Here is a 26,486-nt window from a genome sequence, read left to right on the forward strand (position 1 = left end):
GGTTCGTTATTTTTTTGCTGAAAAGAGGATAGGTGGGATCTTCATCAGCAGGATTTGGGCCACCTTTTAGTTCGGTAAAGGTGATGTTAATCTTGGTTTATACATGTGATTTTCCCTGATATAACTTCTGTTAATATTTCATTTTCTTCAAACTCCTGTAACCAATGGTAAGATCAAGTGAAGTAGTCAGGCCGAGAGTTTCTAGTATCTTTGTTTCTTATATCACCACAACAAAATGAAACATTTGTTTCTCAAATATCTGGAAAAGTAGCACACTCCCTGGATCCACCAAGTGTGTTCTTCTGCGTCTCGACTTGCAAAATCTCTTCTAACCATTTCACATAAAACAGAACTCTTGCCAAAGTACGCGAGAGAACTTCTGTTACATCATACCTTCAGCAATATATGTGTCTTTCAAAAAGCATTTCAAAATTGGGTTCCCTGTGTTTGAAAAGAAACAGAGCAGGGAGCCACATTGAAAATTAAATGCCAGGGAGCATGGAATCCATGGAACAGAGGAGCGACCCCTACCTCTCACTCACGTGGAACTAACGTTTCTTCATATCAAGTGGTTCATTTTGAACTTCATTTTAATTTTTTAAAACTTGACTCACTCATTGGATGCACAAGTGCAGATGTCTGCCATCTCGTGGCAAAAATCAGTATCAGCAGTCTAATTTTTCCAGAAAACAGTCAATATTTTTTTGGAGAAAAATTCAGTCGAAGCCCCAAGTTTAAGAGATGGAGGGAAAGTAAAGCTCAGGATGGTCACACATCTAATTGTTCAAGCTATTCTAATACCCCCATATCCTCTGGGCTTGAAATCAAATAGGGGCCTTTTTAGAACCCACTCCTTGGGAATATGATTCCAGGTCCTGCGGATTCTCACAAAGACATCGGTCCCATGAAGGCAGCACCTTGCCTGCTTACTCATCCCTTTGTCTCTAGCTCCTAGAACAGTGCCTGAAACAATCCAGGAACTCAATAAATTTAACAAACAAGTGAATGACCAGTAGAAGAGCTGGAAATAGATCAGACTGTGGGTCACCTACCACAGAAATTCTAAAATTCTAAGGCACAGAGTGATTGATAATTTAATTTAATACTCTTAAAAGATTAGTATGCATTAGTATACATTAAGTTTATTAAAGAACAGTATTAATTGTATTGTATACGGTTTTTAAAATTTACTCACCTCTAAAAGATCTATATAGAATACCCTTTAATCGATGAACAAAAATAAATTATGTCCATTTTGATGAACATTCATAATAATTGAACTATTATACACACATGCAGCAGTCCTAGACTATTTTACCTTGGTTTTCTTGACATCCTGTTGTTCATATCAATAATATATGTAATGTACTTGCTCAGACAGGTAGCCTCTAAATAAGGCATTGCACACACACACACAAATACAGTCTGCTTATGCTAGTTCCAGGATATAAGTCAAGAAAAACATGTTGAGGGCTGCCTATATTTGAGATAATTTCTGTTTTTATACCATCTTGTGAACACTACTATCCATATTGTAAAAACAAATCACACACACACAAGTATATGTTTAGATATGGGGGGCTACATTTGATGCAAACAGCTTCATCTTAATTCTACACCTGAGGTCTCAGTCCTTGCTCTATTGTGTTCAAATTCCAGTGGAACAGAGCACTCCACCCTTCCTCAAAGCCTGAGAAACACCCTAAACCGAATATGACTCATCTTACCAGAGAGAACAGCCTAAGATAATGTACCCTTTGCCAATCCAGGCTCCCGACCTCCTCAGAAAAAATTGAAAATGTTTCTCTCTCAGTTTCTCTCTCAATCTCTCTCTCTTTTTCTCAAGCTCTCTCTGTTAATTTTCAACTAGTGGGTCTTAAAATTTCACAAGCAGAAGTGTCACTTGAGGCAATTATTTACAATACAGATTGACAGACCCTGACCCCATTCTGATTCAGTTGGTCTGTTTCAGTCCCTAGGACCACATTTCTAACAACCACTCCGGATGATTCTGGTGCATATGTTCCTGGGCCATGGTTTTAGAAACATCACCAGAAGTTGCTGTGATGGAAGCTTTTCCAGTGGTTATAAGAAGCCCTCGGGAAAACTGGCTGATGATCAACTACTTCAAAAGCACTGGCCATTAGAACTAGTTGGCAAGAGAAGCCATAATTTGGAGGATGTTATCTGAAAGGACCAAGCCTCTCAAAATGTTAGAGTCACCAGTGTAACCACTGTATTTACACAGACACCCCTCCAGGCAAGTGAAACTCTGAGTCTGACCTGGGAAAATTTCATTATGTTCTGTATAACACTCATCAAGAAGTACCTACTGTTTACTATTATATAAACTATTTTGCCATTATTAAAATACACTGAAAACTGCTGAACCTCACATTTATTTTTCCATCCAAAAGGAAGAATAAGAGGAACTCACTCAGTAACAAATATGTATTGAGAGTCCATTATGTGCAAGCACTGTTTCTTGGGATATATGAGTAAATAAAACATAACATAAAAGCCTCCACTCTTACAGGGATCTAAAGCATCATTCAATGTAGTGAGCTTCTCATTCAGATTTTACAATGTGTAAAGTCTTAGGTATAGAGAAGTAAATAATGCACAGCTCCTGGTGAGAAGCTCAAAATCTAAAGGCAAAGACTGTAATTTACATAAGTTATTCTAGTGCAAAAGAGTACGGCAAATGTTATGACAGACATTGAGAATAATACACTAAAGGAGCATTGGGATTGAAAAGACAAACTTTCTTGGAGAAGACAATCTTCTGAATATTTGTAGGACTGCTAACAGTCAAAGGGAGGCTGGCACATTTCAGGAAGCACAGAGAGTCTTGACAGAAACCTAGAGGCAGGAGAAGGAGGCACATCCAAGGACCCCCAAGCAGCCTGATATGGCTCCAGGGCCACAGCAGAAGGAGGAAGGGAAGAGGGAACTGAAAGTTATGCAGAGTGAAATTGTCAATAATTTTGATCTCACTACAGAACAGGTAAAAGCAAAACAGATGGAAGGCAGGAGACAAGAGGCTACCGGAACTGTGCTCAGGGGAAATGGGAAAGGCCTGCATCAAGGAAGTGGTAGTGGAAATAGAAGGCAAGGATGTCATGAGATATTTCAGGAAAATCCATTAAGATTTAGTGACTGCAGGTGGAGAGTGAAGGAATAAAGGAAACACTGATTCAGAAGGGATTAACTCTGAGATCCTAGGATGACTGTGATGCAATCAACTGATAAACGAAAAATAGGATATTCTGGAGAAAGGTGATGGGTTCCAGTGTCCAAATGGTACATCAGAGTTGCCTGATTTATATTTTTTGTGGAAAGGGCTAACAGAGTGCCAGAAATGGATATCTAGCACTCAAGGGAAGAGGTGTGAAACTAGAGAACTGTGTCTACTGACACTTGAAGTCCTAAATGCAGCTAAAATCACCAAGAGAGAGCATCTGGGGTGAGAAACAACGCTTGTTGACTCCTGGGAAGAGATTTAGGCTGAAATAATGGAGAAACCTAGACATGGAGTCAAAAGACCCAGGCTTATTAATTTTGTGGCCTTGGGTGAATCATTCAACATCTTGAAAACTTGGGTTCTTGACTACAAGACAGAAAATGTAGAAATATTCTTTATACAATTTCAGTAACTCAGACTGCAGAAGTCTCAGACAGCTTCAAAGTTTTAGCTTCATATGGTCTGGCATTCTATTTTTAATTTTTTCCTTCATAAGACATAATGAACTTTACTGACAACTCCAGATTCTCCAAACATACTCTTGTCCTCCATTACCTAGGAAAACCATCTTCCAGAATTCTACCACAACACTGATTTTTTTTTTAAGAAATGACAAGTATGGTAGCAGTAACAAGCATTCCTCATTATTAAGAGTTTATCTCCAAAATTCTTAGAGGAATATTGATTTGACTTCTTTGGAATTTGCTTTTCAACAAACATCTTACTTTGTGCCTTTACTTACTGGCATTTTAAGACATAGCTCATATGACTTTTTTTCACACTTCTCTCTAAATCGTAGTTTTGTTAAATATACAAAAAGATTTTGCTAAATCTTTGCTAAGGATTTCTTCTGTTTTTTATCTCAAGCTTATATTCATTCACGAAACACAAGCTAATATACATTATAAGTGTGTTAGACAAATAAATATGTCCGTGTTCAGAATTCAAAATGAGTCATCTGTTCTTCACAGATCGAAAGAGTATGAAAGTTTAAATTTCAATATAAAATTCAGCTATCTGAGAGTGCATGTCATTAAACATGATGATTATAATCTGGCATCAAAGATGAGTGATCAACACATCTCCATCAGTCCACCGGCCAACATTAGCCTGAAGGTACGAGAATAGCTTGTGCCTTCTGGGGCAATATTTGTGTCTTACTCTTACAAATCCAAAGTGTCTACCACAATCCTAGGGGCAGAGAAAGTGCTGAATAAAGGGATGTTTAACTGATTAGAAATTCAAAGCAAACATATTTTTATATTGCTGGACCACTTTAAGTGGATTGATTTTTACACAGTGAAATCAGTCAATCTTTTGAAGCACACTACAGATTGAAAAGATAGGGAGATAGATTTACATTTAAAGTCAGGTTGCAAAAGTCTATTACTATCCCATTTTTGTATAGAAGTGAAGATGTATATAGAAAAATATCAGAGAATTATGCATCAAATTGTTAACTATGGTTATTTTGGGGGCACTGGACTTTTACTTTTGACATAAGATATTTGTGTAATCTTTGAATTTTGTGTATTCCATATTACTTTTATAATAAGAAAACAGAAAAAACACTATATTTACACATTTTCTACGTCAATGTGTATATTGAGCATTTATGGGGAAGATGCATACAAGGTACTTTCGGGTGACAAGGACAAATGAAACATGTCATCGTACTTCAAGGATTTCACACTCTAGTATTTGAAATAATTTCTATAATATTGTGTTTGTATACACACACAAACAAGAGTAAATGTGATCAGTAATAAAACTGAGAATCTGATAAAGTACTAAAAGATGAATTCATAGTGAAAAGTGTCATTTCAAGCAGTCCTTGACAAATTGCTAAAATTTAGACCCATGAGGATGTGGAAGAAAGGGCACTCGAAAGGGCATATGAGAACATAGGAAAGTCGTGAAAATGGCAAAGCATACATTGAACAGCAAGTACTGAGGGCAAAGTGGAAGGTGATCTCAAGACTTGAGACTGAATTTAAAATATAAAGCCAAGCCATGGAACAAGTTGAATGCTAGTTGAGTGCGGATGTAAGAGATTTTGTGGTTATTCAATAGGTGACAGAAGGGGATGTTGAAGAAGTTGTTTGAGGATAAATAGGATTCGGTCATTGATAAAAGTAACCTGTGTAAAATGGATTAGAAGGAGATCATCTGGGAAGCTCAGAAGCACTAAGAGGAAGGTGTAAAGGTGTGACATGCATCAGCATCTAATCCCCTGGGCTTGTTAGAAATACAGATTCTCAGGCCCTACCCCAAACGTCCTGAATCAGAATCTGCCTTTTAACAAGATCTCTATTGGTTTTGAATGTACGCTAAAGTTGGAAAAGCAATGAATTAGGCTGCTAGTTGTAGTAAAGAAAAGAAGCCGAGAGGTTTGAGCTATTTCTTGAATGAGTTATTACAGTTTGGTATCTGACTAAAGGTGAGAGGCAATGGAAGAGAATAAATCAAGATTACTCAGAAATTTTGAGCGGTAGGATGTTCATGCTATTCCTAGGAGTGAGAGAGTCCATAGGAGCAGGACGAGGAGGAACAAGATGAAGCTGTGCTATCCAGGAAATTTTCCTTCCAGAAGCCAAGCTGGGCTTGGAGATGAGGAAATGAGTGTGATCCACACTGAAGGGTATTGGAAACGTGAAAATGAGTGAAGTTACAAAAATGGAGGAGGGGATGGGAAAAGCACAGGAGTCAACCAAAGATAAATTCTTAGAAAGGCTTGCACTGCATGGGAGATGGGGCGGGTGGGGAAGCTGGGAGGAGGAAGAGAAACCAGAGGGGAGGAGAGCCAGGCAAATAGGATGCTTTGAAAATTAAGAGAGGTTAAAGGTGTTCCTAAGAGATTGAAGAGGCTAGCCAAGGAAGGATCACTTATTTTATGACTAAGAGGTTACAGGTGACTTTTGGCAGAGTGATTTCTGTGAACCTGGTGAGGATGGAAGCCAGAGAAAAAGGGTTACAGTCAGAGGGTAGTGAAACCAGGAGGGTGTGGATGCTATTCACTGAGTGTAAATGAAAAGGTTAAGAACGAACAGGAAAATTCAGAAGGGACACAAAAGTCCAGGTTGAATTAACTTTAAACTGTTGAACTTTAAAGATTTTCTCATGGAAGAAAGATCAGAAGTATTCTGATCATAACTCTCAGAATTATTAGGAAGACAAACAAGCACAGTAAGAATTAGATTTTTGGCTCAATATAGGGACGATCTGCCTCTCACTGCTCTCTGAAAATAGAATGAGCCGCCTTGGGAGCACTAATTTCTCAGAGCATACAGACTACATGGTTTGATGACACCAGTGTTGGAATCACGAAGTAGAATGTTGTTCACTGATGACATCTGTAGTGGGCTTAATGGTGGCCCCCAGAAAGATATGTCCATGTCCTAATTCCAAAAACCCATGAATGTGACCTTATAAGGTAAAAGATGTGATAAAGTTAAGGCTCTTAAAAGGAGGAGCTTATCCTAGATTTTCTGAGTGGGCCTAAAATGCAATCTCATGTATCCTTATCAGACAGATACACAGAGGAGGCGACACACAGAAAAGAAGGAGACATTCTGACTACAGAGGCAGAGACTGGAGGCAGTCGCCAGGCAAGCTATGGGGAAAGGAAGGCTTCTGCCCTCAAGTCTTTAGAGAGAGTGTAAGCCTGCCAACAATTTCAGACTTCTGGTCTCCAGAATTGTGAGAGAATACATTTCTGTTGTTTTAAGCCTTAGGAACCTAATACAACATCTAACATTACCTTATAACTCTGAGGTTTCTTGAGCTGGCTGCTCTCATCTGATGCTGATCATATATTCCTCGAAGGCAGAGCCTTGGACTCATCCTCCTGTGTATCCGAAAAAGAATGTCCTCGGTGCCTGGCACATTAGACAACTCTGACAGAAAGAGTTACCCCAGAGATAGACAGCCACGTGTATAAGTGAAAAGCAGAGATAGACAGATTGACAGATAGGCAGATAGACTTATTCTACTCAAGTAAGTATTTATTAAAATTTGCCTACCATATACTTTCATGAAGTTAACTTCTTTGGAGAGAATCCTAAATACTACCTGGGCTATCCTTGACTGTCAAATTTAGTATTAAAGATAGTGAGTACACCCATCAGAGGAGGGACATGCAGCTTGTAGGTGCTGAGATATGTTGTCAGTTTCATATAGTTAAATGACATAAGGGGCTTAAAATAATTCATCACAGGGAAAGCAGAGTGATAGCTGCTCTCAAGGAAAGCTGAAAAAGGTTGGCTGGTTCTTGTGTGATGAGAAGGATTTGGGGATAAGGAGGGAAGAAAGGAGAATGTTCCATATCAAGGAACACTGCAACAATTCCAGATTCCCTTCATGCCTCCCTTCCCACAAGATAATGCACATGACATGTGTTACTATGCGTGTGAAAAATCACATGCAAAGAAGATGGGAGGATCTTTGTACCCATTTCATGTATGAGAATTTCTTTTCAATGCAAATAATTTGAGGGATCTCCACATGAGAGAAATTGTGCTTTTAGACCATTTTGAACAAAAAATTGAAAATCCCCAAAAGTCACTGCGTTCAATAACACTTTTAAATTAATATGCATATATAATGATATACAGAGAGAGAGAGAAAGAGAAAGATGCACATAACCCAATAATACTTGAAATTTATATGGATTCTTGGGGTCTGCAAAATACTACTGGATTTTGGTCCACTGGAGGTGAAAGCTAGCCGGATGGAACTTCAAATGGCTATGGGCAAGAGTGGCGCTCAGGTAAGTAGTAACTAGGTTTCTTTCCAGACTGGGTCCCACGGGCAATTCTAGTGGGGTAATCTACTCCAAAGTGATAAGTTCAAAAGAATATGGACAGCGGATCCCTTTTCCTACAGCTTACTGACAGGATATTTCTATGTGAATCTAATTCCAAGGCTACAGCTACCTGTGATAAATTAGAAGATTTCAGTAGAAGAACATCAAAGCATCTCATAACCATAAATGCCAGGTCCTTTGCAGTAGACATCTGGCAGCCCCATCCTTTCTGAAACAGGCTGGTAATATTTTACTTAGTTTAACCTCTCCTGAATTTTATCTCAACAGCAGTAGTTGAAGGATATCCTGCCTGACCCAGGATGTCTATACTAGCACCACTTCCTGCAGTAGGGTTAACCAGGGAGTTAGAACATGTCATGGCTCAGCTGGCATGCCCAATCTCAAGGGAACACTGGGGACAGGAAATAAGCTAAGGCTCAGCTAGAACAAATGACCTAATGAAGGATTAATTCTGTGGTGGAGAGTCAGCAGCTCAAATTACAGTCGCCAGGAGGAGTGTGAAGAAGTGAGATTTGATCCTGCTAACAATGGCACACAAGGAGATTTTATTTGTCAAGTGGAACTTGGCAGCACAAGTCCCCAGGCAGAAATGATACATTGTCAGGAGGGTGGCTGTGCCTTGGGTCCAGGGGTTTGTCCACTTCAGGGTTGCATCAGAGCCCGAGAAGAGAAAGAATAGAGTCTTGCTCCTGGAGAGAAGTTCCTGGCAAGGGTGAGGCTAACTGTCAAGGTCACAGCTAAGTCTTTCCAGGCAGGACTTTAATCTAGTATTAAAAATTCAAATTAAAAACATGAGAGAAGCCTAGTCTTATAAAATGGCAAATATGACAAGAGGTAGAGAAACTGAGGCTAGCTGGGCATGGAAATTGCTAGAGTTCACTAGGGTTAGGGCAGGTAAACCCATCTTAGACTCCGTTCTTCTGTGGAGTGCACTGGTTGACAAATCAGTAAGTCCAGCCCTCGGGTCTCTGCATGGGCTGGTGAAGGCAAGAGCTCAAAGCCCACAATGCATTGCCAACTACTGTTTGTCTAATCATATTTAGTCATTTTTTTTTCCAGTGTTTCTCCTCAAAGTGTTCATATTCTAGCTGGTTTCAGGATGAGCTGGCAGAATTGGTGAGAAGAAGATGGCAGCAGCTCAAATATTCCCTCTGTTGGCTTGCTGTCATCACCATTGGATCCCGGGTCAGTGTCAATGTGGCGAGCTGCAGCCTTAGCAGAGGAAGTCTGAGAAGGTGCACGCCAGCCAGAGGACTTGGCCTCCAGGAGCATATGGGCAGGAAGTTCCAACAGGTGGGATCGCCAGCCTCAAGGGGAGAGCCTGCCAGGGGCTGGGGCATCTACAAGCTGCCAAATCTTCTGGACAAAAAGGAACACACAGCAGCCAATTACTGAGCCACAGGGACACCTACACGCTGCTCTCCGTGCTCTGTGTCAAGGAATATTAAGGTGGGTGTGGGTTCAAATCGTGCACTGCATTTTAGAGTGCTTTACAGATTGTTCACAAAGCACTTTCACAGGCATGCCTCTCGACATTCAAAACCACTCTACACTGCGGACAGGGCAACTGCCATCATCTCCATTTGTACTCTGGGAAAGAAATGCTCAAGGAAGGAATACAGATGGTGATTCAACATTTTCAATAACTTCCTTAGAACAAAAGGGTGTTGATTTCTTTGTGTGACGACAATGCTAATGTAGATCTATACTGCCCAGGATACACAATCTTCAGGGAATGGAGAAGTCCAGATGCTGGGTTTACAACTGACAAGGCACTTTTTGCCCCTGCCCAGCCTTTCTGAGGAGTGCTGCTGGAGGGAGAAGTGACTGTGATTTAGGATGCAAGGTGTGTACTTTGAATTAGATTTGAACAAAAACCATTTCCTTAAGAAATGGAGAAGATAGAGTTTGTCAGATACAAGAAATTAACTTTCAATTTGACTGGCTTTGCCTCCTGTCAAATTCATTAGATGATCTCTTCACATTTCTCCCCTAAATTCAACACTTTCCACTGAGGTTGAAATTCTATCCCACAGTTCTGTGAAGACTAATCACCAGGATGAGGAGTCCACTGGACTAAATGAGACCGACGGGTGAAAAATTTTGCGGAACTTTCTCGGCCATCACATCCAGGGATGCACTGCAATCAAGGATTAAGCATAAGGCACATTTCATTATGTTGAGTAACTTTTAAAAAATAACCTTGGTGGAGGCATTTGATTAATTTTTAATTGGAGCTGTATATGCCTGTTTGATATTCTTCTGTAAGAAAAATGTATTTTAAATTCACAAACATATTGTATACAATAAAACATTTCCAGTTACTCACTGATACTTCAAAACCACAATGCGAGGATAATGCTATTAGTCATAATCTATTATGATATAAAATTAGGTTCCATAAGTGAAGGACAGATGCATCTGTCTGCATACCGATCAGAGCCTCCATCTTCCTATGATTCACAGTTCATTCATCTATCTGAAGTGCCACTACACCACAGCTGTTCCCAATATAAACTTCCCTGCGTTGCAAACAAGACCCAGTTTCTTAATAGTTACACTGACAACGTCCAGGCCATTTAGGAGTAAGCAACTAATTCTGCCAATGTTAACAACTTTATTAGGCAAGAACAATATGTTGGCCCGGGAAATGATAGAGGAAATTTTAGGTAAAGATCTGAAAACATTTATTACTTTATAATTTGCAAATACACAAGGCAACTTTGCTTTTAATCATAGCGTATAATTTTCTGTCTATTCAATTTACTGGTGTGGATCCAAGATAGTTTAGTTCTGTGAATTTCACATTTTTTTCCAGGCTCATTTTTCAACAGGTTGCCTGCAATTAACAGCTAAAGTGTCACTAAAAGAAATTTATATTTTCACACACTGTAGTTTAAAATCATGTACAGATTTTCTTCTTGTAAGAAAATAAATCATTTGCCTTTTAAGGAAAAGAAAATGAGAAGGTACACCCTAAAAAACTTTTACGTATGCCTAAATAATCTTCAGAAATAAATACTTTTGAAGTGATATTTTACTTTTTTCCCAGGAAGAAAAATAAGATAATGTATATCCATACATTTCTCTAAACTTTAAAGGAAAGTTTCCTTAATAAGTTTAAACTAAGTTGGGTGCAGAACTGCTCTTATTGTTATAACACTCAATCTTTCTCTAAATCCTGACCAATTCCACACATGCTTTCCCTTTTCCCAAATTACACTTTTCTTTTGCAATATTTTTCATGCAAAAGATATACACTGTCAAAGATTTTTTCAAAATCTACTTAGCTCATTTTTTTAAACTAAGTCCATTTGAATAAATACTTGCTGTTATTTAAAAAAAGGTATTTCAACACTGCTATTTCCATGTTAAATTCAATCTCATAGCACCCCTCCAGCCTACAGAAACAGACTAAATCCAACCTGCAATGTAATTAATTTTAAATTAGTAATTTAAGCTAAAGTTATATTTCCATATGGAAACCCATTTCAAAAAGAACATGCTTTCTAACTCAACAATAGCTCATTATATATTAAGCTAACTGAAACAAAGTATGTAACCAAAGTCTAAAGATAAGTTATTCAATGAAAGGAGCGGACGATCTCCCACATTTCCGCACATATTGAATACATACTGGAGAGGCAGGCATGTTCCACGTATGCTTCGCACTACCAGCTCCTATAAGAAGAGGATGCACCCAATGCCACATCTACCCCACCACATGTGGAGCATAAAGACCTCAGTGTTTCTTATTAATATGCTACCGCCACAATCCTGTCTACCTGCATGTATTTGTTCTAGGTTTGCTCTGCCCTTTCTGAAGTGTATATTCCTAGGCAGGGTCTCCCTCTTTAAGTAAATACAGGGGCATTGTTTTAAACCTAGGAAATAGTGATGAATGTTTCATGCAATATAATCATCTTACAATACAAAATTTGGGACTACATAATCAACAAATACACTCTTTAAACAAGATTATTTTTCAAATAGTAAGCTGAAAGACCCAAAATGGGGGCTTAGGCTATCTGTTTTGTTGGAACTCAGAGGCCAAGAGAGACATAAAAGGTCTGTGCAAAACATACAGTGAAATAACCAGTGTCCTTAACAACATAAACGCTCTGATAAATACATTTACCTCCTAAGGAGAGCCATACTTTGACATTGCAAGACGGACAGCGGGAGGAAAATATGTTCTTAGAGCCATTGGACAGGTTCAAATAACACTTGCAGACAAAAGAATGTTTGCATTCTTGAAATCTGTCCATATGGATGCAATTCTCAAACCTTTGCTTCCTCTACCACTTCCAACCTGCGTGCTGGGAGAGTCACACATACGCACACGCACGCATAACAGGATCGCAATTCCAACATGCACAGCGCTAATCAGACAAGTGAATTTTGCTGCTCGAGTCAACTGTCCCTCTGCCCCTGGCGTTTAAAAACACGCAGACATTAACCCAGCTGGAAGGAGGCTGTGCTGGGGGAGGGCTCCAAATAGGAGATCCAGATCCGGCGCAGTCCAGCGTTGCCGCTCCAAGAGTGTTGACTCTCCCTGGGTCAGTTAAGACGCGCACCCACCCGGGCTATGTACCTTCGCTACCTTTGCCCAGATGTTACACGAAGTGCCAATTTTGTCTTTTCGCCCTTGAAATGCAATCAGAACAGGCGACCCCAGGGCGAGCTTGGCGGGTGTCTGCTTTAGCCTTCTTAAAAGCGTTAGGAAATCAAATGGGGGAACCTGCACGCGCAGAAACACATCAAGCCGAGCAGGTCCTCTAGTCCGGACACTTCGTGCATCGAATCCTGCCTTGGGGGAGAGCCGGGTGGGGCGTCCCAGGCTGTCTCCTGGCCACCATTCCTATTATTCCCGTCTCTTTCCCGGCTCTTGGTGTCACCTCGGCATTCCCCACCCTCAGTCCCAGAGCTCTAACTCGGCTCCAGATCGCGCTCTCGCCAGGTTCAAGTCCCCCAGCAAATCGACAGACCAGCTCTTTCCTCCCTCCCCGGTACCATCTTTAAACTCCCCAAAGCAAAGACATTTCTTATCCGCGCTGAAAACTTTTTCTTCCTTTTGCAACGCGATAAGGCGAGAAACCAGGTCAGCCGCTCTGCCACTCGCTTTGCCCAGCGCCCCGGTGGCGGGCGCAGTCCTTACCTGGCCGCTGCGCTCCAGGTGGCAGTCCCACGCTGGTCGTCTGAGCCTCCCCGATGCGCGGGGCGCGCCCGGTCCACCGTCCCTTCGTCGCCTCCTGCTCGGCGATCAGGGAGCGAGAGTGCTAAGACTGCGCGCCGGTGCCCGGAGCCGCGCTTCGGTTCATCGCTCGTCTTTCCAAAAGCGCTGCTGCCGCCCAGGCGAACTGACGAGGAGCGTGGGGATCCGGGATGGCACCGGTTTGCCCCACGGTGTGCGCTCCCGGGTCCGAGAGCGCTCTGCCCGCGGGCAGCTGCGACCGCGCGTCACATGCCGCCTCCGGGCAGTGGCCGCGGCACCTGCCCAAACTGCAGCGCTCGGGCCCCGCACTGCCGCCCCCGCGCCTGCGGCTCCCTGCACGCTCTGGCCCTTTCTGTTCACGTCCTTTTTTCTCTGTCTCCCCTGTCACTTTTTTTCCTCCTTCGTCTTTCCGTCTCCTCCTTTTATCTTGTATTCTTTTTTTCCAAAAGCAGACACAAGGCGCTCCGAGTGGGAGGAGGGTCTTTTCCTCCTCCACGAACTCTTCCTCTGCCTGGTGGTGGCGGTCGTGGCCACTGCTCGCCGCTCCTCCTCCCCTTCCTCCTCCGCTCCTCCTCCTCCTCCCAGGGCTGTGAGCACTGGTGTAATGCACAAGCTGCCTAGTTGAGCCCCAAACCTGCCTGGCTGCTGAGCATGCCCAGTTGCCCTGCTGGCGCTTCGCTCAATTCCCTCGTGCTGACTCTGCTTGGCGTTCTGTGCCTGGCAGGGGGTGAGGGAACCGAGCTGTGGGAGACCCCTGCGTGCCCCCTGGGTGGGCTCGCTGAAGGCAGGAGACTCACCCTCTTATCCCGGCCACACGTGTCCCTAAATTGTGGCCCCGTGCTTCAAGGACAAATCTTGTTGATTAGTTGTGTTCTCTTCTAAATCAGTTTGCTTGGGCTGCTTAGGAGAATTGGAAGGAAATAGATTCCTGGCACAACTTATTGGTGAAAGAACCCCAGCTGAGTTAAAATACATGACTCCTCTGAAAACCTTTCCCTAGAGAGCAGCCTGATGCCTTTATCTTTTGACATTTAGGGAGAGTCTCTTCATGCAGAACTGTAGTAGAGAGAGGACATCTTGGCTTTTCCTCCTTGAAGTTCACCCCTTAGGAGTAAATGGGAAGAACATACGTGAAAAAGGCTCAGGCGCGCGCGCGCACACACACACACACACACGCACACACATTTTTTTGAATCAGAAAATAAAAGATATGAGCTTGCTTGCTAGATTTTTAAATTTCATATCTAATTCAGAGAAGTGAGAAGCTAAAAAAGAGACAGAACGAAGGAAGGAAAGAAAGAAGGGAGGAAGGAAAGAAACAATGAAAGAAAGAAAGAGAGAGAGGAGGAGGGAGAGAGGGAGAGAGAGAGAGAGAGAGAGAGAAAGAAAGAAAGAAAGAAAGAAAGAAAGAAAGAAAGAAAGAAAGAAAGAAAGAAAGAAAGAAAAAGAAAAAGCAAGCAAGCAGCAAGGAAGGGAGGGAAGGATACATTTCTTACCATACTCCTTCAGCTAACTAAAGAAGGAAAAAGTAGGAAGATGCCAAAGTTGCAATGATCCCACTGAGGCCGCTCCTCAGCACTCTAAAGGTTTTTAAAAACTCAAGTAAGGATTATAGGAGAATCCCACAAGGAAGGACAAAGACAATAGTGGTAACACTGAAAAAAGGAAAGCACAAAAAAGCAGACGATGAAATGAAATTTTCAACAATATTAAAACAGGTAAAATGATTTTGTTAATTCTTTTTGGAGCAAGAAAATAAACAGGAAAATGTAGCTCTTCTTTGAGAAAATAAGTAATGTTAAGAGAAGAGAGAAATGTAAGTATATAAATTCCTTTCTGAGTCTACATATTTTCTTCTAGATAGAACACTCTTTAGGAGAGAACAGACTAAACATTGCTTAGAGAGAGTTAAGGTCATAATTGGAAAAAAGCTAGTGAGAAAGCATGTGGCTATTTAAATTCAAATATCCAAGCTTAGGTGAATTACACGCAGAATACTGGAATGGTAATAATAATATTAATACAGTAGCCATCTTGTTTGGATGCTCTCAGATAGAAATATAATAGTTGCCTTCAGATATTTCCCTAATCTTAAAAAGAAATATTCAGACAGGTATTTTATCCCCATTTAATAAAGAAGGACAAAAATTTAAAGGACTAATTGCCCATTACATATCTAGTAAGCAGATTTTGAATTCAAATTTAACATATCTTTCCTATTGTATAAAATTGCTATTTGCCTGTGGGAACAGGGGTATCTTTCATCATATTTGGTAAATCCATAAACAACAGACAAGGGGCCCGAAGAATGGGCATACAGAAATTTTCTAGCTTTTTTTTTTAAAAAAAAGGTAGGTTCTGTTATCTATACAGTGATTAAGTTTGAGATGGATCCCTGGAAATATTCTAGAGAAGATCATGAAATGAGTAATTTGTCAGTAGTCAGGAAAAAAAGAAACAACTATAATTTAGTATAAGTATCTTACCAGGCTAACTTCATTTCTCTTTGTAAGTAGCCATTAAACACATATATATGGCGTTTCCTGATTCCAGCCAATCTTCCCATTATCTTTATGGACAAGGTAAATATATTTTGTATGTTAATATTGAACAAATTAAAAACTAACGATTTGTGCAGAATTTTCCCAAGTGTCTTGTAAGTTGATTCATGCTGAATTAGAGTAAGGTGTTTGATTCTGAGCTTGGTGCCCTATTGTTCAGCAGATTTATCAAATTATATTGAACAGGAAAATATAATAGGAATACTTATTAGGTTTGAGAATGAGCCAAAGTAGGGGCAGGGCTAATTTATAAGATGCCAAAGTCAGAACCCAAAGAGACCTTACTTGGATATTGATCTAAAACAAAGGAGATAAACTAGAGATAAAATACATTTTGAAATCCTGCATGTTAGTTTTTTGTTTTTAAGTAAGCACAGAATTTATTCACTTATTCCATTATTAAATGAGACTTTGGTAATGGACAGGACAGCTAATAGCATACTTACTCTTTTATGATAAAATAAATATAAAACCTGGAGAAAATATATAGAACTACATTTTCAGTTACCAAGAGTAATCAACACGGGGCTGCAATGTTTGAGTAAGAGGAGGCACATGAGGAGCCCATTCCTATAGATTTTTTTCCTAGGGGCTATTTTTCCAGCAGGAGGCCTGGGGGTTCCAGGTCAAGATGGCCAGATGTGGAAACACTGACCTCTGCTACCATATGTGGAAAAATTTCCTCTGAAAAAACCCTAAAAACTGATGGAGCAACCCCTTCACATTGGGCAAAGAAGAAAGGAAAGGCTGAGACACAACCTTCATCATAAACTCCACCACCAGCACTGCGTCGCACCATCCGGAGGGAACTTCCACTGCAGAGCTTCTCACTTCGGGATTTGTACCCCACATTGGGCACCCAAACTTTAAGAGGAGCACCTGAGTGAAGAGACCCCACATCATCTGGCTTTGAAGACCAATGGGGGCCTTGCACCCACAATAACCACTAGGCTGTGGCAATCTGAGGAATGACTCTTAAAAGACCTGTGCAGGCTTCCCCATTCCTCTCGTCCAGTGAGGAAGCAGCCCTTTGAAAAGTGCCCAGACTTTATGTCAAAGAGACTCATTTCTTAATTTTACAGCATTGGTCTATGTGGCAGGGGCCTGCCAGGATACTCTTTGGGGAGGAGGCTCCTGGGCACCATCTTCCTGCTCTCCCTCTGCTGTGCTAAAGCTGGCAGGTGCCATTTAATTTTTTCCTTTTCTTCAGGTGCCATGTTTATGTTCGAGCTGCAGGCACCCTCTTCCGGGTCATCCCTCTTCCTTGCCAGTGGGCGCCATCTTTTTTTTCTTTTTCTTTCCCCTTTGTTTTCTTTTTTCTTTCCTTTTTTTCCTTTTTTTTTTTTTTCCCTTTTTTGGCAGGTACCATCTTCGCATTCTTCCTCTGCCCCACTTCAGCAAGTGGGTGACTTATTTGCTCTCTCCCTCTGCCTCTCCCTCTGGTGCTCCAGAGTGCCAGTATCTCCCAGAGGGGAGCTTCAACACGCCTCTGGTGCCCTGGTTTTTCATTAGGTGACCTGCTTTTTGCATCTGCCACTGAGGGTATGCCCCTTGATGGCCTGGCTCTGGAGACCAAGAGAGCTTGCATTCCTGGGTTCTGTGGGACCATAACAATCAGAGAGGCAGTTCTTGGCAAACCACCACTCCCAGGGCGCTGCACAGACAGCAGATGGAAACACACTCTAGTCTTTCTGCGAAAGAAGCCTATTTGCTTATCCAGGGGCTTTGGCCTGAAGAGCAGGCTTCTGGTCTGACGTGCTTACAGGGGCCTCTGAAGCTTCTCTCAGGGAAAGGAGGCTGTTGGCTATAGTCTGCGTTCTCCCTCTGCCTCGCTCCAGCTTGCTGGTATCTGACAGAAAGGAGTTTATGCCCTTCTCTGGTGCCCTGATTTTTGCAGCTGCTGCCAGAGGACACCCACATCGCCTAGCTCTGGTGGCCAGCAGGGCTTACACTCATGGGTCCCCTAGGACTGTAACCGATGGAGAAAGAGGTCTTAAACAGCAACTACACCCAGGATGCAGCAAGAAGCAACAGACCCAGGAGCTCAATCTTTCCTTGAAAGAAGCCTATTAGCTTATCACCACAGCCACAGCCTGAGGGGCAGGCTTCTAATTAATCACACGTGGAAGGGAAGACTGTAAACTTTCCCGAGACCTCAGAGGGCAGGTGCTATCTTCATGCTCTTTCTCTGCTGCACTCTGAAGTGCAAGCATCTCTCAGAGGGGACATCTTATAGTGTCTGATTACTCCAGTTTTTACATCTGGGTTTTGCTGCTGCCACTCAGGGAGTACCCCAATCACCTGGCTCTGATGGCCAGTGGGGCTTGTGTTCCCGCATTCCATGGGACTGTAACAATTGTGGAGACAGTTCTTGGCAGGCTGCCACCCCCAGGGCAATGCACAGGTAGCAGGCTGAAACACACCCGTAGCCTTTCCCTGAAAAGGCCTATTTGCTAGTCCCAGAGCTTCAGCTTGAGGGGCAGGCTACGGAGGTATGCTCAGGGAATGTAGGCCAGGGGATGCCATCTTTGCACTCTTCCTCTGCCTTGCTATAGCTCACCTGTATCTCCCAGAAAGGAGCTTGGACACTCATCTAGAGCCCCAATTTTTGCGACTGCTGTCCAGGGAACACCTCTTGATCACCTGGCTCTGGGGACCAGTGGAGCTTACACTTGTAGTCCCATAGGACTGTATAAATTTGCACTCTTTAAAAGCTGCTATCTGGGGGCCGGCCTGGTGGCGCAGCAAAGTTCACACGTTCTGCTTCAGTGGCCCGGGGTTCACCAGGTCAGATCCCGGGTGTGGACATGGCACTTCTTGGCAAGCCATACTGTGGTAGGCGTCCCACATATAAAGTAGATGAAGATGGGCACGGATGTTAGTTCAGGGCCAGTCTTCCTCAGCAAAAAGAGGAGGATTGGCAGCAGTTAGCTCAGGGCTAATTTTCCTGAAAATAAAAAAAGTAAAAGCTGCTATCTGAGGGTCTCATTTCCACTCAGCTTGAATCTAGGTGCTGACTGAGATCCTTCTGTTTGGGACCCCGACTGGTCTTGGTGCACCTTCAACTGCTGGGAGCTATTAAAAATAAAATAGGGAGCCAGCTTGGTGCTGTAGAGGTAAAGTTCACGCACTCCACTTCAGCAGCCTGGGGTTCATGGGTTGAGATCCCAGGCATGGACCTACACACCACTCATCAAGCCATGCTTTGGCAGCATCCCACATGCAAAATAGAGGAAGATTGGCACAAATGTTAGCTCAGGGACAATCTTCCTCACCAAAAACTGAAAATTAAAAAAATGGAAAAAAAATAGGCTGCTTAGACAGCTTTGCTGGCCAGAAGGGAGTGACATGATATATTCAAAGTGCTAAAAGGAAAAAATTTCCAACAAAGAATCCTTTATCCTGCAAAGTTATCATTCAGAATTGAAGGAAAAATAAAGAGTTTTTCAGACAAGCAAAAGCTAAAGGAGTTCATCACCACTAAACCAGCCTTACAAGAAATGTTACAGGGTCTTCTTTAAACTGGAAAGAAAGGGTGATAATTAGTAACAAGAAAATGTATGGAAATATAAATCTTACTGGTAAAGGTAAACTGCCTAACTTTACATCTCAAGGAACTAGAAAAAAAGAAAGAACAAACAATGCCCAAAGCTGGTAGAAGGAAGAAGAGAACAAAGATCAGAGGGGAAATCAAGGGAACAGAGACTAAAAAGACAACAAAAAAGATAAATTAAACTAAGAGTTTGTTTTCTGAAGTGATAAACAAAATAGGCAAATCTTAAGCTATACTCACCAAGAAGAAAAGGGTGAGGGGTCAAATAAATAAAATCTGAAATGAAAGAGGAGATGTTACAACCGATACCACAGAAAAATAAAGGGTTATAAGAGACTACTACAAACAATTATATGCTAAGAAATTGGACAACCTAGAAGAAATAGATAAATTCCTAGAAACATACAACCTACCAAGAGTGGATCATGAAGAAATAGAAAATCTACACAGACCAATTACTTGTGAGGAGATTGAATCAGTAATTTAAAAACTCCATACAAACAAAAGTACAGGGTCAGATGGCTTCACTGGTAAATTCTACCAAAAATTCAAAGAAGAATTAATACCAATTCTTAAATTTTTCCAAAAAATTAAAGGATGGGTAACACATCCAAACTCATTTTATGAGGCCATCATTACTGTGATACAAAAACCAGACAAAGACACCACAAGAAAAGAAAACTATAGGCCAATACCCCTGATGAACATGTAAAAATCATCAACCAAATATTAGTAAACTGAATTCAACAATGCATTGAAAGGATCGCACAAGAAGGATCAAGTGGAATTTATCTCAGGGAATGCAAGGATGATTCAACATTCACAAATGAATCAGTCATACATCACATTAACAGAATGAAGGATAAAAATCATATTATAATCTCAACTGATGCAGGAAAAGCATTGACAAAATACAACATCTATTTATGATAAAAAATTTCAACAAAGTGGGTATAGAGGGAATGTACCTCAACATAATACAGGCTATATATGGCAAGCCCACAGCAAACATGACACTCAAAAGTGAAAAGCTGAAAGCTTTTACTCTAAATCCTGGAAGAAGACAAGGATGCCCACACTTACCACTTTTATTCAACATAATATTGGAAGTCCTAGCCAGAGCAATCAGGCGAGAAAAAGAGACAAAACTTATCCAAATTGGAAAGGAAGAAGTAAAACTGTTAGTATTTGAAAATGACATGGTATTATGTTTGGAAAACCCTAAAGAATCCACCCCAAAACTATTAGTGCTAATAAAAGAATTCAGTAAAGTTGTGGTATACAAAGTCAATATACAGAAATATTTTGCATTTCTATACTCTAACAATGTACTATCAGAAAGAGAATTTAAGAAAGCAACCCCATTTAAGATTGCATCAAAAGAATAAAATACATGGGAATAAATTTAATCAAGTCCTTTCATCAAAGACCTGTAAACTGAAAACTATAAGACACTGATGAAAGACATTAAAGAACACACAAGTAAATGGAAAGATAGTTCTTAATCATGGATTGGAAGAATTAATATTGCCAAATCATTCATACTACCCAAAGCAATCTACAGATTCAATGCAACCCCAATCAAAATTTCAGTGACATTTTTCACAGAAATAGAACAATTCTAAAATTTGTATGGAACAGTAAAGACCCTGAACAGCCAAAGCAGTCTTGAGAAAGAAGAACAAAGCTGGAAGCATCACATTGCCTGATTTCAAACTGTATTACAAGACTACAGTATCAAAACAGTGTGGTATTGGCTTAAAAACAGACATATAGATAAATGGAACAAAATAGAGAGTCCAGAAATATGCCCATGCATATATGGTGAATTAATTTACAACAAAAGAGCCAAGAATAGGAACCAGTCTGGTGGCATAGTGCTTAAATTCGTGTGCTCTGCTTTGGTGGCTCAGGGTTCTCAGGTTCATATCGTGGGTATGGACATAGCACCAGTTGTTAAGCTGTGGCATCATCCCAGATAAAATAGAGGAATATTGGCACAGATGTTAGCTCAGTGACAATCTTCCTCAAGGAAAAAGAGGAAGATTGGCAACAGATGTTAGCTCAGGGCCAATCTTCCTCACACACACACACACACAATGAGCCAAGAATATGCAATGTGGAAAGGACAGTCCAACTGCATAGACATGTGCAAAAGAATGAAACCAGACTGCTATCTCACACCATATACAAAAATTAACTCAAAGTGGATCAAACATTTGAAAGAAAGACTTGAAACCATAAAACTCCCAGAAGAAAATATAGGCAGTAAACTTGACATTGGTCTTGGCAGTGATTTTTTTAATTTGACATTAAGAACAAAGGCATCAAAAGCAAAAATAAACAACTGGGACTACATCAAACTAAAGAGCTTCTGCACAGCAAAGGAAGCCATCAACAAAATGAAAAGGCAACCTACTAAATGGGAGAAAGTATTTGCTAATCATATATCTAATAAGGGGTTAATATCCAAAATATATAAAGAACTCATACAACTCAGTAGCAAAAAAAAAAAAAAAAAAAAAAAAATCCAATTACAAACTAGGCAGAGAATCTGAATAGACATTTTTCCAAAGAAGGCATACAGATGGCCGACAGACACATGAAAAGTTGCTCAATATCATTTATCATCAGAGAAATTCAAATCAAAGCCAAAATGAGATATCATTTCACACATGTTAGAATGTCTTTTATCAAAAAGACAAGGGACCGGCCCCATGACCAAGTGGTTAAGTTCACACGCTCAGCTTAGGCGGCCCAGGGTTTCGCTGGTTTGGATCCTGGGCACGAACATGGCACCACTTGTCAGGCCATGTTGAGGCTGTGGCATGTTGGACGCGTCCCACATGCCACAGCTAGAAGGACCCACAACTAAAAGTATATAACTCTCTACTAGGGGAGCTAAAGCCCAAAAAAAGACAAGAAATAACAAATGTTGATGAGAATGTGGAGAAAAGGAAACACTTATGCACTATTGGTTGGAATGTAAATTGGTGAAGCCACTATGGAAAACTGTATGGAGGTTACTCAAAAAATTTAAAATAGAACTACCATATGATCCAACAATTTCACTTCTGGATATTTATCCAAAGGAAATAAAAACACTAACTCACCAAGATATATGCGCCCCAATGTTCACTGCAGCATTGTTTACAATGGCCAAGACATAGAAGCAACCTAAGTGCCTACTGATGCATGAATGGATAAAGAAAGTGTGGTATACATATATATATATATATATATATATATATGTATTGTGTATATGTATGTATACACATATATACACACACATATATGCATATATATACACACACACACACAATGGAATTATTCAGTTATAAAAAAGAAGGAAATCTTGTCATCTGCAACAACATAGATGGACCTTGATGGCATTATACTAAGTGAAACAAATCAGACAGAGAAAGACAAGTACTGTATGATCTCACTTATATGTGGAATCTAAAAAAATTAAAACAAACAAACAAACAAAAATCAAGCCATAGATACAGAGAACAGACAGGTGGTTGTCAGCGGCAGTGTTTGGGGGTGGGTGAAATGGGTGAAAAGAGTCAAAAGGTACCAACTTCCAGTTATAAAATAAATAAATCTAGGGCATGTAATGTACAGCATGGCGACTACAGTTAATAACACTCTATTGCATATTTGAAAGTTGCTCAGATCAGAGAGTAAATCTTAAGAGTTCTATCAAAAGAAAAAAAAATCGTAACTATGTATGGTGATGGATGTTAACTAGACTTATTATTATTGTGGTGATGGTTTTGCAATATATACAAATATCGAAGCATTTTCTTGTACACCTGAGACTAATATAATTTATGTCAGTTATAACAATAAAAAATTTAAAAAATAATAAAAGAAGTACTGAGAAGTTGAGACCAAGCAGGAAGCAATAGTCTTAATAGGCAGAAGATGCATAGTTTGAGAAGTTGCAGCTACAAAGGTAGTGGATTTTGGAGGGAGTGAGGCAACGCAATGGCAGAGAGGAGGGCACAGAGAGGAAATCCCAGAAATCTGTGTGGAACTTCTCCTGAGTTTCTTGGCTGGACTCCTAGGCTACTTGTGCCTGGGGCAAGATTCTGGAGGCCTGATAGAGCATAGTGGCTGAGAGGTACAAATTTGAGTACAGATTCTGGAAATCACACAATGCTGGGAAGATATTGAAGTTTGAGCCAGCCAGAGTGGAAAGACCTTGGTGAACACCTTGGACATTTGGTCAAGACTCCTGGAAGGATACTTTCTCGATGTAAGAATGATGCCCTAGGAAAAAGAATAAAACTGAAACAGATTTGCTCTAATGTAACTGAAACTAGGCCTTTGGGTTTAAGGAGATCCACTAATGATTTAACTTTCTGCTAGAGCACAACTCAAAATTCCTTAGAGGAAGAAACCATAAGCTAGAATCTCTATAAATGCAGTCTGCAATAAGAACTTATGTACACGGAAGAAGGAAAAAAGTGATTGATGACAAGAAAAAATAAAGAGAATAGAGTCAATAGATAGAGACCAAGAAATGAGGCAGATATTGGAATTAGTAGACAAGGACTTTTAAATAACATAAATAATAAACTAAATAAACCACCTGAAAATGGGCAAAATGAATGAAATGATAGAGCATTTCAGCAGACTTTTATATTCTATAAAAAAGAATTAAATGAGCTTTTTGAACTGGTAAATCAAGAAATAATTAGATGGGCTTAAAAACCACCTGCGCACAATAGACGGTAGGGCTGATGGCCTCAAGTACAAGTCAACAGAGAATATCCAGAAAGAGGACAGAGGACCAGAAGAAATATTTGAAGAAGTAGTGAGTAAGAACTTTCCATATCTGACGAAAGATGTCAACCCAGAAATTCAAGAATCCCAGTGAAACATAAGCTAAGAAAACCTCAGCTAGATCTATAAGATTCAAATTACTGAAAACCAAAGACAAAGAGAAAATGTTAAAACTTTCCAAAAGAAAAAGAAATATCACCTTTGGACAAACAATATAAATGAACACTTACTTCAACAAAAAATATTGGTAGCAAGAAGATAATAGAAAGACATACTTAAAGGACTGAAAGAAAGAAAAACAAACAAAATACCTATCAAACTGGAATTGTATACTCAGTGAAAAAAATCTAAGATTGAAGGTGGGAAAAGACACACTCAGACAAACAAAAGCTGAGAGAATTCAATGTCAGCTGACCATAAACTGCAAGATCTATTGAAGGATAATTTTCAAGGTGAAGGAAAATGATCCTGGATTGAATCACAGAAGTGTAAGCAAAAATAAACACCTCCAGAAAAGGTAAATGTGTGAGAAGATATGAAAGACTACTAACTGTTTAAAGTATAAATAATGAGAAAATCTTGTGAAGTTTAAAATACATATTGAAGTCAAACATCTAATAACAATAACAATAAGCTGGAAAGGGTAAAGATATGATTTTTGAATCTGGCAATGGTTCAAGATACAGCGTATTAGGGAAGTTTATGTTTTTAGCTTAATCAGTGAAAGAATGATACCAATAGAGATAATAAAGAAGGTAGCAGAGAAGATAAAACTGAATTATAAACCATATTGGTTGATGTGAAAGAAGGCAGGAAAGGAGGAGTAAATGAACAAAGTACAGATGGAGTAAATATAAAACAATAGTAAGATAAGTAACTTAAAAATCAACTGTATTATTAATTACATTAAATATAAATGACCTCTTGAAAGACAAATATTTTCACAATGGATAAAAAAAGATACTCAACTCTTTGTTGTTTATGAGAAACATACCTTAAATATAAGAATATAGGAAGGTTTTCTATCTTTTAGAAAAAGTTCTACCATGCAAATGCTAAACATTTTAAGATACTGAATGTCTTCAAATTGGTGTATAGTTTCAATGCAATCACAATAGAAATCCCTACAATGTGTGTGTATATCAATTAATAAGCGGATTCTAAAATTTTTATGTAAATGTGTGGGAACTAGAGTAGCTAAAACAATATTGAGGAACAATAAGATTAGACTTATAGGTTTACTACCAGATTTCCAAATTATTATAAAGCTACAATAATCAAGACATTGTGGTATTGGCAGAAGGAAAGGAAAGCAGACCAATGTGGGCTCTAAAGTTTACATGGAGAGACAAAGGACACAGAATAGCCAAAACAATACTGACGGAGAAGAATAAGTTGTACGGCTGACATTACCCAACATCAATACATTCTATAAAGCTACAGTAATCAAGATAGTGTGGTATTGGTGAAAAATAGACAAAGAGATCAATGGAATGAAATAGAGAGCCTAGAAATAGACCCCCACAAATGTAGTCAGCTAATCTTTGGCAAAGGAACAAAGGCAATACAATGGAGAAAAGATAGTCTTTTCAACAAATGGTGCTGGAACAACTTGGCATCCTTATGCGAAGAAACAAATCTAGACACAGATCTTATACTTTTCACAAAAATTAACTCAAAATGGATCACAGATCTAAATGTAAAATGCAAAACTATAAAACTCCAAGAAGATAACATAGGAGAAAACCTACATGCCCTTGAATATGGCAATGCATTTTTAGATACAACATCAAAAGCATGATCCACAAAAGAAATAACTGATAAGGGGAACTTCATTAAAATTTAAATCTTCTCTGTGAAAGACAATGTCAAGAGAATGAGATGACAAGCCACAGACTGGGAGAAAATATTTGCAAAAGATATATCTGATAGAGGACTGTTATCCAAAATATACAAAGAACTCTTAAAACTCAACAATAAGAATAACTCTATTAAAAAGTGAGCCCAGGACCTGAACAGACACCTCACAAAAGAAGATGTACAGATCGCAGATAAGCATATGAAAAGATGCTCCATTTCATGTGTCATCAGGGAAATGCAAATTGAAGCAACGATGAGATAGCTTTGCATGTTTATTAGAATAACCAAAATCCAGAACACTGACAACACCAAATGCTGACGAGGATATGGAGCAACAGGAACTCTCAAAAGTTGGTGGTGAGAATGCAGAATGGTACAGCCACTTTGGAAGATAGTTTGGCATTTTCTTACAAAACTTAACAGACTCTTACCAT

At 40.0% G+C, this 26,486-nt stretch overlaps 1 protein-coding gene across 6 annotated transcripts in view; it reads right to left on the reverse strand.

The window, feature by feature from the left end:
- The window catches only part of CHRM3 (cholinergic receptor muscarinic 3), a 455,156-nt gene extending 441,790 nt beyond the window's left edge, over positions 1–13,366 (reverse strand). For all 6 annotated transcript variants that reach the window (XM_044758496.2, XM_070492156.1, XM_044758503.2 and 3 more), the window contains exon 1: positions 13,228–13,366. The gene's annotated coding sequence lies outside the window, so the exon portion shown is untranslated. The remainder of the gene's footprint in view (positions 1–13,227) is intronic.
- Between the last annotated feature and the right edge of the window lie 13,120 nt (positions 13,367–26,486).

The sequence above is a fragment of the Equus asinus genome, chromosome 2 (assembly GCF_041296235.1).
Source record: "Equus asinus isolate D_3611 breed Donkey chromosome 2, EquAss-T2T_v2, whole genome shotgun sequence".
NCBI lineage: Eukaryota > Metazoa > Chordata > Mammalia > Perissodactyla > Equidae > Equus > Equus asinus.